Raw genomic sequence first — 6317 nt, forward strand, 5'->3', positions numbered from 1 at the left:
GGCTCCACTCCCAGCCCAAACCCAGAGCTGCAGCCAGGTCCCCCACGGGCTGGGGAAGGGCAAGGGAGAGCTGGACCCTGGGGCAGAGGTGAACCCAGACTCCCAACTCCCAGGTGCTGATCTGAGCCTGGCCCCCTGGAAACCCAAAGGTCAATCCTCACACCAGGTTCCGACTGGTGTCCTGGGGCCGGGTTGGACCTGTTCTTACCCTGCCAGCTGGCCCTGTTCTCCCTGCCTAGTTACCCCGCTCAGCCCGAGCTGGGTCCTGGACTTTGCAACCTCGGTCTCCTTGCAGGCCGCAGCTACCGGCGATGGCCACTAGCTGTCCCCATCCGTCAGCACTGGGGTAGCGGACCGCAGCAGGGTAGGGGCTCAGGGCACGTGGTACCCAAGAGGCCGGGTCGTAAGGGGGAGGGGCCCCAGGCCACTTGCTCAGGGTCAGGGTCAGTGCATGGCAGCAGACAGAGACGGGGGCACTGGATGTCCTGCTGTTTTGCCCCCACATCCTGCCCTTTGGAGGCCCTATGGGAGCCCTGCGATAAGCTGGGTGCTCTGGCAACCCCGGCGCACTGTCCTGTCAGTGCCAGGGTTTTGCAAACATCCTGCTGCCTGTCCTGTGTTCACTGGGACAAGCGTTCATCAGGGGATGGAGTGTCAGGACTCCTGGGTTCTATTTCGAGGCCCCTCACTCACTTTACTTGGAAAAGGGAGAGGCAGTGCGTCCCCACTGTGTGCCGCTATTCCCTGCCTGGGAAATGGGGATGGTGAGTGACACACCTCCCTGGGACTTTGCTAGCACCAGCAGGGCACGTGGAGATCCGTGGCTGGCGGGTGCTCGAGTTGGCTTGCAATCTCCTGGCCAACCTGAGGTGGAAGAGCGCAGCTGGCTGACCGGCTGGCTCCAAAGCTCCCAGCAACTAGCGCTGTGACCCAGCTGATACGGTGAGGCATCGGGACCCTTGTGACATTATTGATATAAACTGGGACCATATAGAACATGGTTTGCAACCAAGGTCCTGTAGTGGCACCGAATCTTATATAAAGGGGGTCATATAAGGTGTCTAAGACCAGGTTATGGGTTGCTGGTTATGATTATGCTGTCTGTATGTCTGTATCATTAGGTAGATGAAGTTATAAGTACTGGCTCTATACTGTCTGTATTTCAAATTTGTGCTGTAGTTCTGGGTGACACCCCAGACAAGTTGGTGTTAGCTCTGCTTAGCCTGCTTGATGGCCCATTAAGGACCATCAGCTACACAATTGACCCATTGAGAGGAGGCAGACACGCCTTGTGACTCAGCAAAGTATGCAGGGACTTGCCCATGTGACTCCAAACTCCATTTTGCTGTAACTTTCCACAGTAAGAACAAAGAAGTGTTCTTACACCTGGAAGTGCCTATATAAGGCTGATACATCATCTCCATTTTGTCTTCAATCCTGCTTCCTACCTCTGGAGGGACTTTGCTACAAGCTGAAGCTCTACACAAGGGACTGATGACCAGGGCCTGCGCTACCATTTAGGCAGCCGAGGCAATCGCCTAGGGCACCAGAATAAATGGTGGGCGCCGTTTTGCTGGAGGGGGCGGCAGGCGGCTCCGGTGGAGCTGCCGCAATGGTGCCTGTGGAGGGTCCGGTGCTCCGTGGCTCCGGTGGAGCTGCCACAGGCACCACTGTGGCAGTTCCACTGGAGCCGCGGGACCAGCGAGCGGGGCAGCGAAATTGTCATCTGCCTAGGGCGCTCAAACCCCTAGCGCCGGTCCTGCTGATGACCCATCCCAGCGAGGGATGTACTCCAGAGACTTGATTTGAACCTGCAGTTTACTCCATCACTGCTACAAGCCTGAACCAAGAACTTTGCCATTCCTGTATGTAATTGATTCCATTTAACCAATTCTAGCTCTCACCTCTACCTTTTTCCCTTTATGAATAAACCTTTAGATTTTAGATTCTAAAGGATTGGCAACAGCATGATTTGTGGGTAAGATCTAATGTGTATATTGACCTGGGTCTGGGGCTTGGTCCTTTGGGATCGAGAGAACCTTTTTCTTTTACTGGGGTGTTGGTTTTCATAACCATTCATCCCCAGGACGGGTGGCACTGGTGGTGATACTGGGAGACTGGAGTGTCTAAGGAAATTGCTTGTGTGACTTGTGGTTAGCCAGTGGGGTAAAACCGAAGTCCTTTTTGTCTGGCTGGTTTGGTTTGCCTTAGAGGTGGAAAAACCCCAGCCTTGGGCTGTGACTGCCCTGTTTGAGCAATTAGTCCTGAATTGGCACTCTCAGTTGGGTCCCGCCAGAACTGCCGACTACGCCACTGTGACGATACGGTTCTGGCGGGACCCAACTGAGAGTGCCAATTCAGGACCAATTGCTCAAACAGGGCAGTCACAGCCCAAGGCTGGGGTTTTTCCACCTCTAAGGCAAACCAAACCAGCCAGACAAAGGACTTTGGTTTCACCCCACTGGCTGACCACAAGTCACACAAGCAATTACCTTAGACACTCCAATCTCCCAGTATCACCACCAGTGCCACCCGTCCTGGGGATGAATGGTTATGAAAACCAACACCCCAATAAAAGAAAAAGGTTCTCTCGATCCCAAAGGACCAAGCCCCATACTCAGGTCAATATACACATTAGATCTTACCCACAAATCACGCTGTTGCCAATCCCCTAGAATCTAAAATCTAAATGTTTATTCATAAAAGGAAAACGATAGAGATGAGAGCTAGAATTGGTTAAATGGAATCAATTACATACAGTAATGGCAAAGTTCTTGGTTCAGGTTTGTAGCAGTGATGGAGTAAACTGCAGGTTCAAATCAAGTCTCTGGAGAACATCCCCTGCTGGGATGGGTCATCAGTCCCTTGTGTAGAGCTTCAGCTTGTAGCAAAGTCCCTCCAGAGGTAGGAAGCAGGATTGAAGACCAAATGGAGATGAGGCATCAGCCTTACATAGGCACTTCCAGGTGTAAGAACACTTCTTTGTTCTTACTGTGGAAAGTTACAGCAAAATGGAGTTTGGAGTCACATGGGCAAGTCCCTGCATACTTTGCTGAGTCACAAGGCGTATCTGCCTCCTCTCAATGGGTCAACTGTGTAGCTGATGGTCCTTAATGGGCCATCAAGCAGGCTAAGCAGAGCTAACACCAACTTGTCTGAGATTTTTCCCAGAAATACAGCACACATTTGGAATACAGACAGTATACAGCCAATACTCATAACTTCAACTACAAAATGATACAGACATACAGACAGCATAATCGTAACCAGTAACCCATAACCTGGTCTTAGACACCTTATATGACCCCCTTTACATAAGATTTGGTGCCACTACAGAACCTTGGTTGCAAACCATGTTCTATATGGTCCCAGTTTATATCAATAACGTCACAACCCTGCAGGCAGCTGTCCGTATTAACACACCAGACTCACCACTCTTATCCCAGCTCCACGTCACCCTTGCCCCGCTGAGCCCAGCGTCATTACCGGTGCTAGGAAAATGAGAGTCGAGGGTGCATCTTTTCTCCCATGATATGGGAGTCTGGAGCTGGTGAGTGTGATATGAGTGTGTCGCCATCTGGTCCCTCTCGTCCCGGCTCGAGGCAGCCCAACCAGACACAGCTGTCTGCCCTCGGCTCATCCTCTCTAGCACCATTAGAGTGGCTTTGCATCAGATACATGGGAGCTTTGCTAAGGTAGGGGGTTTGCTGTTGGGGGGCCCTAGTGTTTGTTGGGCACCTGTGACAGGTTTCCCCCCTTCAAGGTGCCACCTGATAAGTTGAGATACCACTGAGCTTGCCTGTTCTTCCAGCCTGGGTCCCCTTTAACCTGTCTTGCTGAACCAGCTTCATAAGCCTCTTCTAGCACATACACAGGCAGGGCCACTTCCAGCTCAGAAAGACACAGACACTGAGATTAGCTCTGAGAAGACTCATCTTAAGGGACTTGTCCCAGCACTCAGGTGCCCACCTCCCTTGGAGTGCAGACCCAACGGTATATTGTCTTGCACAAATATGTCTTGTGTACAGAGCAAGCTCATAAAAATTTGCCCTCTCCCTCAACGTGAAGAGAGATGTGCAGTTTCTTTCCCACCCACACCCAGTTAGAAATTGTACAAACTGGGTTTAATAACAAAACAAATGTCTGAGCTATAAAAGGCAGATTTTAAGTGATTATAAGGGATAGCAAACAGAACAAAGCAGATTACTAAGCAAATAAAACAAAACACTCAAACTAAGCTTGATTCACTAAAGAAATTGGTGACAAATAGTAATATCTCATCCTAAAAGTTATTTCAGGCAGATTACAGAGATTTGTGAAGCCAGCTGCATTGGTCTGCAGTTTGAAATGTCAGATATTATTACTCACAGGTTAGGCACCCTTCCAGGCTGGGCTCAGCTCTTCTCCCTCGCGCGGGTCCAATTCCTGTTTCCATGTGTTTTTCAGTGTCTCTTTGGGCAGGGAGGCAGAGGAGAACCATGATGATGTTGTTCTTGTGTCTTCCAGGGGAAAAACAGTGGCAATCCAAGGTGGGTCCAGTGCCAGGCGACTCAGACCCATGTCTCTGCAGGGTCGTAGCAGCCATTACTCGCAGGCTGCTTGGAGCGTCCACAGGAAGACTCAACTCTTTCACAGTCCATTGTCTCTGCTGATGGGCCATCTGCCCTGTCTGGCTTTTCATTGTTGTACCTGAAGGTCTAGTTGTAGGTGTGACCCAGAGGAGCATAGTTGAAATACAGAGACATAGTCAATATTCCTAACTTCAGATACAGAAATGATACAGGCATACAAATTGGATCATCACATTCAGAACATCAGAACCTTTCCAATGATATCTCACATGAGCCATCTTGCATAAACTATATCTCAGTTATGTCATATCCATATCATAAGCATATTTCCATAAAGACTATGGAGTCTAACGTCACAGCACCATAGAGATCCTTTTGCACTGAGGGCACAGGTGCTAATCCTGAACAGGGAGGGCCTGGTTGCATTGGCCACAGGTGGGTTGGTTGTTCCAGACCAGACCAGGGTCTGTGCCACAAAGCCTGAAGGGCGGTCCCAAAGAGGATGGAGCTCGGCTGCTCTCAGTGGTGGCAGATGACGGAACAATGAGTAATGGTCTCAAGTTGCAGTGGGGGAGGTCTAGGTTGGATATTAGGAAACACTATTTCACTAGGAGGGTGGCGAAGCACTGGAATGGGTTACCTAGTTGGGGTTGGACTAGATGACCTCCTGAGGTCCCTTCCAACCCTGATCTTCTATGAACTCCCCCCCCCCCGGCACTCACTGGAGAGTGAGTGGCCCCAGATGTTTCAGCTCTCTCCCATCTCCCCCGGGGAGTGGGGGTCAGGGTGGTGTAGCCTCTCTTCCAGCCCCTCCACTCCCATATTCTGCCTCCCGGCCCAGCCACACCCCACAGCAGCCAGGATGCCCATTAGGTTCCCCAGGAGCAGCATAGGTTGATGCCCCAGCTGGTGAATTAGCTTGGCCTCAGCAGAGATGCCAAGGACCGAATAAGCTTTAGAGGCTGCTCTCCATCCCCAGTGGGGTCTAGCCCAAGCCAGGCAGGATATGGGGCAAGACCTGCTGCTGCCCTTGTTCTGGGCACGGAGGGGGCCCTGGGGCCTTGTCTACCAGCACCAAGATCACTTGTATTTAGGGCTGTTGGTTTTTTCCTTTCAAAAGGTATTTCTGGCAACCTCAGACTGGGAAACACACCGATGCCCTGGCTGGCTGAGTCACGAGGGGACACAGAGAGCCAGGCTGGCACTCAGCGGCTGGAGGTCACCCCCACACCTGCCTTGCCCCGTTGCATCTGCTGCAGCCCTAGATACCCTCCTGGCAAAACCCCCCTGGTGCTCCAAAGGCATCACAGCGCATGGCGAGGTGACTCCAGCAGAAGAGATCAGAGGCTGGCGAAGCAGATCACTGCTGATGCCCCGAGCACAGCGCGTATTCCCAGCCTCGGCGAGCTGCAGGCAGGGGACCAGGGCACAGATTCAATCCCCCTGTTTCAACCAAAGCAGCTACGGAAAAGGCCATCCAGCGTCAGGCTGTCCTGTGAGCGCTGGTAGCAGGGAGGGCAGAAGACAACAGCCCAGTACCAGGACAAGCAGGACCAGATTTTCAAATGATGGATTTGCTGCGTGTGTGGGATGGAATGATGCTTTAGGCCAGAGAGCCGTCGTCCTCACCATGTTCCGAAGGGATGTCAGTGCAGAAAACACCTGCCTCACTCCTGGGTATTGACAACTGTCCTAGCCGGGCGCATGTTTCCTGGCCAGGAAAGAATGCACAGCTCTGCTCCTTGA

The sequence above is a fragment of the Gopherus flavomarginatus genome, chromosome 6, assembly GCF_025201925.1.
Source record: "Gopherus flavomarginatus isolate rGopFla2 chromosome 6, rGopFla2.mat.asm, whole genome shotgun sequence".
Classification (NCBI taxonomy): Eukaryota; Metazoa; Chordata; order Testudines; family Testudinidae; genus Gopherus; species Gopherus flavomarginatus.